Consider the following 8,884-nt stretch of genomic DNA (forward strand, 5'->3'; position numbering starts at 1 on the left):
AGTGGACTTCACAGTTTTGCGTGAAAAAGAGAATAGGCTTACGAAAGTCTACTTCCTTGTAAAAGATAGAATTGAGTTAGGTGATTTATTTTATTTTATTACTAGTCACCCAGATGGTACAACTGCATCATTTGTAGGTAGCGATGATGATGCGGTGAAGTTGACAACAATTTATTTTGTTGAATATATTTTGATGGGGAAGCAGAAGAATCGGAATGTGTCCGAGCAGCTAATAAAAATTGTAGATGATAATGAACTCTGCTCTTCTTTCAATTGTGGCTCTCTTTGTTATGAAACGTTAGTAAAATCATTGAATAGTTGTTTGAAGCCCAATGAGAATGAGAATGAGAATGAGAAAAAGAAAGATAAAGACAAGGACAGTTATACTATACTTGGCTTCCCTTTCACCTTTTGTGTTTGGATTATGGAAGTATTCCCAATTTTCCAGGAAAAATAATTTGTGAACTTCAGAGAATGTGGGTTTCCTCGGATGTTATGTTATTCAGATATGAAATCTCCACAATTTGATTCTCTGTGTAAAAAATACTTCCATAATGAAAATGTAAGTTAATCTGATTGCTAGCTATTTTTTTATTTATGTGTTTTAGTTCTGAAAACTTACATTTTTTTTTCTTATATAATAGTTGTATAAGTTGATTGTGGTGGCACCATTTGTTTCTATTGAAGAAGATGCGAAGCCTGTTATTGGCATGAGCCATTGTCTCAAGATCAAAGTTCAATGCCTTTCTCCACAAAATTTGATGAAGCCTTGCTTAAGGAAATTGTTAATGTAGGTTTTCTGTCTTTAAATAGCATTAGTTTTTTATTTGATTATTTTTGCTTAAGACACTTTTTTGTTTTTATGGTTTTTGATTCAAAGATTATCGGAGACGTTTAAAAAGGATATGCACGCAGAAGTTACTAGAATAAATCAAAAAATAGCTGTATCAGAAAAAAAGATTCAAAATGATATCAAGGTAATATCATTTATATCAGTGCTTGTAACTCTAAGTTAAGGACACCATGTCCTTAACTTTGGAGCTTGTTAGTCTAAGTTCAGGACCAAGTGTCCTTAACTTTTGAGCTTGTTAGTCTAAGTTCAGGACCAAGTGTCCTTAACTTTTAAACTTGAAACTTGAAGTTCAGGACCAAGTGCCCTTAACTTTTGAACTTGAAACTCAAAGTTCAGGACCAAGTGTCCTTAACTTTTGAACTCAAACTTTTGAACTTGGAACTCAAAGTTAAGGACCAAGTGTCGTTAACTTTTGAACTTGGAACTCAATGTTCAGGACCAAGTGTCCTTAACTTTTGAACTTAGAACTCAAAGTTCAGGACTAATTGTGTCCTTAACTTTTGAACTTGGAACTCAAACCTCAGGACCAAATGTCTTTAACTTTTGAACTTGAAACTCAAAGTTAAGGACCAAGTGTCCTTAATTTTTGAACTTGGAACTCAAACTTCAGGACCAAGTGTCCTTAACTTTTGAACTTGAACTCAAAGTTCAGGACCAAGTGTCCTTAACTTTTGAACTTGTAACTCTAAGTTAAGGACTGACTGTCCTTAACTTTTGAAATTGGAACTCAAAGTTAAGGACTGACTGTCCTTAACTTTTTAACTTGTAACTTGAAGTTTAGGACTACATGTCCTTAACTTTTTAACTTAATTTCTTTCAGAGGATTTAAAGAAAAACCTAGGATCAAAGATTGATACTTTGTTGAAGATTCTTGTCAAACCTGATGAAAGGAACACAGAGAGAAAATCTAGTATTCCAAGTAGTAAAGATGCAGTTGATAATCATTGTGATGGTACAGAACCTACTATTCCAATTAACAAAGATGCAAGTGATGATCAATGTGATGATACAAATGTGCATGTAGAAGATCATTATGAAAGCGATTATAGAGATGCACATCTAGAATATGAAACTGATATTGGCACTGAAATTGGGAAAAACTAGATATAGATTTTGAATTTGTTGTTATTGAAATTTATATTCAATAGCGTAATATATATTAAATATTTTGTGATTACAAAATATATGTAGAATTTATTGATGGAGTGAAAGTTCAAGATGTAGTAGAATGCCAAGACCAGGAAAATCCAAAAGAGACAGGAGTAACAGAAACAATTTGTAAATGTGGAGTGCAATATCAGGATTTAGAAAATCCATTGGGAACAAGTGTAAGTGAGATTGTATGCAAATGTGTTGAAGGAATATATGATCTCTCTATACCTCTCTCACTTAAAGAGAAATTTGGAAAATCAAAATTATGTCAATCAAGGTTAGATGGAATTTTCATGATATGTTGAATGTTAATTTTAGTAAACTATTAGTAAAGGGTATTAATTGTAAATGTTACAGAATCTTTTGAAGCTGCAAGGGAAGAAGATGAAGTGGACTATCAAGAGAGAAGTAGAGGACAATCTCAAGACTCAGAAAATACCCAAGGAACCAGCATAAGTGAGATTATTTGCAAATGTATAGAAGGAACATATGATCTCTCTACACCTCGATCTCTTACCGACAATATTGGAAGCCAAGAAAATTCTAGTGAAGATAATGATTTAACTGGCATGATCTTGACATTTGTAAAAGGTTAGACAGAGTTTTTTTTTTAATTTTATACATGTTTGTTTTAATCAAAGATTAGTAACAAGTACTAATTGTGTTAGCTCTTGTAAATATTTTGCAGAATCTTGTGAACTTGCAATCAAAGATCATGGAGAATAGTTGCAAGATAAAGAAAATGCACAGTTGCAAGATAAAGAAAATACAACCAATATGTCAGCTCGATTGTCTGTTGAAAAAGTACAAGAAGGCAGCGTGGACAACATAGGTATTGATTGTGTCCTAAATATTATATTCATAATTGAAATTGCCAGTACATTTCAAAAATTATGTCCTTAGTTTTTGTCTCTTCATTTGACAATTCGTTGTAGAATTGACGACTTGCAGCAAACTAATACATATGTAGTGTTGTCTTCTGAGCAAAACAAAGATGAAGTCGTTAACCAATATTCTAGGAAAAGGAAGAGAGATAGTATTGGTTTTGATGGTCCATCATTTTCTATTCTTACTCCTACTCCTCCAACTAGACAAATGAGCATTGATGAGGGTTTGTCTATGGAGGTTGAAGGAAATGTTGAAGAAGATCTTGGTCGAGGAAAAAGGAATAAGAAGCTTAGTTGGCAATTGAAATCTCCTTTTGAACAGGAAAGAAAAACAGGAACATCGATGTCGCACAATGAAAATACTCCCAAGAATACGGGTTGGATAAAATCAAAATATACTCGTACATGTATTTTTCATTATGCCAAAGATGATGCAAACTTGTGGAAGAAATTCATTGGGTGGTTGGGCAAGGAGAAAAGGAAAGGTCGCAAAAAGCGTAAGTCCCTAAATGTATTTCATTATTTGTTAACTTCTTAAATTCGTGTCCAGAACTTGTAATTTTAAATTTAGGACTAAGTGTATTGAGCTTGAAATTCCTAAAGTTAAGTGCCTTAACTTTTGAGATTGCAAGTCTAAGTTCAGGACCAAATGTCCTTAACATTTGAACTTATAAATGTAAGTTCAGGACCTATTGTTCTTAACTTTTGAACTTGTTTACGTTCAAGACAAAGTATCCTTAACTTTTGAACTTGTAAGTCTAAGTTCAGGACCTTTTGTTCTTAACTTTTGAACTTGGAACTCGAAGTCAGGACCAAGTGTCCTTAACTTTTGAATTTGTAACTGTAAGTTCAAGACCTATTGTCCTTAACTTTTTAACTTGTTAGTCTAAGTTTAGAACAAAGTGTCCTTAACTTTTGAACTTGTAAGTCTATGTTCAGGACCAATTGTCCTTAACTTTTGAACTTGGAACTCAAACTTCAGGACCAAGTGTCCTTAACTTTTGAACTTGTAAGTCAAAGTTCAAGAACAAGTTTCCTTAACTTTTGAACTTGTAAGTCTAAGTTAAGGACCTATTGTCCTTAACTTTTGAACTTGTAGCTGTAAGTTAAGGACTGCATGTCCTTAACTTTTGAGCTTCTTAGCCTAAGTTCAAGACCTTTTATCCTTAACTTTTGAGCTTCTTAGCCTAAATTCAGGACTAGATGTCTTTAATTAGGAAATGAGGACTAACTTCCAACTTTGATATTTTCAAAAATTTCAGGGGAGAAACTGATATATATGCCGATGATAATGGTGTGAGAAAGAATCCATGTAAATTGTACCATAAAAAAATCAGTAGCAAAATATTCTTCTTTGAGCTTTCAGATAGTAGCTTTGTACTTGATGATAAGGTTTGATAATTCGCAAGGCATTTATTTTCTTTATTCTTAATTTATTGTTTTTTAATTATTTATGACTGATGGATTTGTTTTATTTTTTTGGCTTTTTATGAAGCATATTGACATTGCCCTGTATTATTTGAGAAAGAAGGAATGCTACCACCCCCGTGCCTATCCTTTTTGTTGCACAACTACATATATACTTTTTGATAACTATATGCTACTTGTATATAAGGATTTCAATGAAGATGCTACAAATAATTTTTGGTGTGGTGATAATCAATTGTTTCTAACACCATATGTGTGGGGTGACAATCGTAGATGTGGAATTGCTTGGACAAAGGTTGATAAAATCTTTTTTCATGTCGGCTTCCTTCAAAAGATGATGATGCTATGACACAATTTCTTTTGGGGGTATTGGACTTCAATGAGAAAAAGATTGATGTGTACGATTCCATATATAGTGAGCCATATGAGGCAGGAATGAATCACATTGAAATGTATGCACGCATGATCCCCCACTTGCTAAAGTTCTCACAGTTTGAGAAAAATCACAAGCCTTTTAGAAATGCATTCAACAAATTTGATATTCAGCGGCAAAGATCACCACTCCAAACTGGATCGTATATGTTGCCATTTGCTAAATAATTTATATGTACTTTAGATTTATTTTATTAAAGATATTGTTTAATTGACTCCATATCTTACATTTTTCTTAGGACTGATCATGGTACATTCCTAATCAAGTATGTGGAGTTATTGATGATTGGAAAAGATGTGGAGAAATTCCAACCTGAAGACATAACAAACTTTAGAAAAGAACTTGCAGCAAATCTTTGGTCACATGGAGAGTGAAAAATAAATTCTGGTTATGATACACCACCAGAAAATGTCGGCGACGACTATGTTCATTACTAGAAATTCGGTAAAAAACGACCACAAAAACCGACTAAAGTTGGTCGCTTATAGGCCTAAAAGCGACCAAAAAGCGACCAAACATGCCTGGTCGCAATATTGCTGGTCCCTTTATTTTAGGGACCAAAGTTGGTCGCTAATTAGCGACCAACTTTGGTCTCTAAGCTAAATGGACCAATTTTTCTGGATATTGACTATAGAGACCAACTTTGGTCGCTTTATTAATTTAATAATATAAATTTGGTGACCAAAGTTGGTCTCTAAATATAAAATACGTTATTTATTTATTTATTTATTATTAATCATTAAAAAGCGACCAACTTTGGTCTCTAATCCAAATATTATATTTTAAAATCTGGAAACTAGAGACCAATGTTGGTCGCTTTTTTATTCAATTATTTATTTATTTTATTAAACTAGCGACCAACTTTGGTCCCTAAATACATGAATTTAATTTATTTTTTAAATATTAGCGACCAACTTTGGTCGCTATATCACCAGAAATTTTATTTTTTTAATGAAATAGCGACCAAGTTTGGTCGCTTTTTGTAGAAATCTGGGTAAATAGCGACCAACGTTGGTCGCTATTCTCCAGAAAATTATTTTTTAACATGAAAAGCGACCAAATAGAGACCAACTTTGGTCGCTTTTCTGTGTATTATTTTGGCAGAAACTGCCTGTTTTGGCAGCTACACCACCTGCCAGTCATACCAAAACCCTAACAAGCAACAACAACAACAATTCAAACAACAATTCCAATAACAATACCAAACAACAACCCAACAACAACAACAACAACACAAAAACAACATTAAAAGCTACATTAAAACCAAGAAAGTGTAAATTTCAATAGAACTACCAAACTAAGTTAACTCTTATTACAACCCAATGGAAAACAAATTGTATTTGTCTAGTTCAAATTGTCTTAAAATTCATTCATTGTTTGGTACATCATTATCATCACCGTCTGATGAAGTTTCATCATCATCACGGTATTGAGAAGGGTCTACTTGTCGATGACGGGAAGAATGATCACGGGGAGGACGGGAGGAACGACCACTTGGAGGACGGGACGAACGAGCACGGGGACGGGCAGCCTCTAGCGATGATGGCCGAGACCGGGGAATCGAAAAAGATCTAGCTAGGAGATTTTTGATCTGCCCTTGCATGCTCTAGCACTGAGCGACCACGCCAATATACTAAGCATCTCTGAGCTTTTATCTTTCCTTGGACGCTTCTAGCTCGGATGTGAGCTTTGTCACAGTCTCCCGCATAGTGGAGAGGCTCTCCCCATCAAGTTGCTCGGCTTGCGAGGAAGTCCCTATTCCTTGCATTCCACACCTATAGCGATGGAATGTCTTAGTAGGAAGGCCGTATACCTTCCCCCATTTTGGACCGCCTGCAGCCCGCGTCCATAGTCTTTCAACATCCTCGGTCGAAAGTTGGAATGGCGCGTCCGACTCATTAGGTGGCTGGCTGCGTATGAATTCCTCAACTTCAACTCTGAAGCGATCCTATAAGAAAAAGTAAATTGAATTAGTATTTCAAAATTTATATAAAAGTAAATGAAAATACTTAATAAAAAGTGAAAACTTACATGTACAGTTGAGGCACGTCCCTCGACCCACCTTTCTTGATCCGTCTCTTTCTTCTTCTTCACAATATGAGTCTCCTTGAATAGCTCATCTTGGTTCATCGGACGACCCAACTTCTTTTCCTGAAAACTCATAAATTTTAATTAATAAATAGAATAGATATACTTTGAAAATTAAAATAAATTAAGCAATTACGTACCATTCTTCTTTTTATTGTCCCCTGGCTGACCGCACCTCCAGTGTGCAAGGATCCTCCCTTCTCAGATGCGCGAGCTTTTTTTCCTTTTTCACTCTTCTGTAAGAACTCTGCAGTAAGCCATTGCCTTTGTAAATCATCCCAAAACTCCTGAAGCAACCAGCCAGGCTTCTGGTTCAGCTGTCTAGCTATGGAGAAAGAATGCGACAACCGCTTGCGAGCTTTGAGATTAAAATTTGCAGCCACGTCCGCGCTATACTGGTGTTCCCATACACACTTGCTCTGTATTTCAAAAGTTAAATATTATATGGAAATATCATAAATATAAATAATTATACTGCTTAAAAGAACATTTATACCTTAAATTCATTGAAAATTGCCTCCTTCAGTGAGAATGGGAATTCACGCCAAGACGCATAAGGGGCATCATAAAGCTTTCTGGTTGCTTTGGTGATTATCCTCGTAGTAATATTACTCGGGAGGAACCTGCAATTTAATAAATAAAACAAATTAATATCTTAGTAAAAACTGTACAAAAAAATAAACATAAAAATAACAAATAACTCTTACCCATCACCCTCAGGGACTATGATGATCCTGCCATACTGATCATAATGCACCTCCTCGTCAGCAGCAGTAGCATCATCAGCATCATCGTCCGAAACATGTGTATCAGAGGCATGTGTGGAAGGAGTAGGGGGTCAGAGCTACTATCCTGCAAGCGAAGGCCTCCAATAGGTGGAGTCGCTGATGACGATAGATGTGATCCTTGTGACTGCGACATAGCTGCACGGATCGCAAGTGGTTGTGATACTGACTGCTGTGACCCGAGTGGCTGTGACCCGACTGGCTGTGACACTGATGGCTGTGATCCATGTGGCTGTGACATGGACCGATGCGATCCATGTGATGCTGCTGGGTGGGATCCACGTGGTAGTGAGGCAGGTGGACTGTATGTCGGACGCACAGTCCGATGGCCCTGTGAAGAAACACCCGGGGTCTGCACGAAGGTGTAGGGCTGGTGATGTTGTGGCAACTCAGTATAGCCATGGGGTAGAGGTTGTGGCATAGTGATAGGCAAATCAAAAGATGGTGGAAAATATTGATGAGTAGTATCTTCTACCCTCCTCTTTTGCTTCCTATCCTTTTCTCGACCTCGAGAACCACTACCTTCATTGTTACCTCGACCCTTGTCTTTCATCTGCATAATATTATACATATTTAGATTGAAACATATAAGGAAACTATCTATAAACGAGAGTAATCGAAGAAACCAATTTTTAAAACTCATCGACGTATTCTTCCTTGTCAGAGAATTCTTCTTCCTCGTCAGAGAATTCTTCTTCCTCACTAGTTTGAGCTTCATCAGTTGATTCTTCTTCCTCATTTTCTATAATTCTTACTTCATTTATATCAACTTCTTCCAATATGTGTTCAGGATGTTCCAAATCATTTTCTAAAAGTTCGTCCACTATTTGGTGAACACTGGAGATATCGTTTTGATATGCAACATCCAACACATTCTCGACTTCGACCCTACCTACAGGCTTAGTTTTTATTACAACCCACCAATCAGACTTATTCCGCCGAAATGGATAAGGAGCATAATACATTTGCCGAACATTATGTGCAATTATGAAAGGATCATAGCGACCATACTCCCTCGTATGATTAACCTCAATTATGTTGTATTGATTGTGTACTCTCGTACCTCTTGTTGGATTTGGGTCAAACCACTTGCATCTAAAGAGAATAATTTTCTTAAATGGCCTACCTGAATATTCTAGTTCTATTATTTCTTTGAGCACACCATAATAATCAATATCTCCAACTTGGTTGCCATCACCACCTTGAACCCACACCCCACTGTTGTTGCTTTTTTTATTTTTAGAGCAACCCTCTGTAT

The sequence above is a fragment of the Nicotiana sylvestris genome, chromosome 12, assembly GCF_000393655.2.
Source record: "Nicotiana sylvestris chromosome 12, ASM39365v2, whole genome shotgun sequence".
Taxonomy (NCBI): Eukaryota; Viridiplantae; Streptophyta; class Magnoliopsida; order Solanales; family Solanaceae; genus Nicotiana; species Nicotiana sylvestris.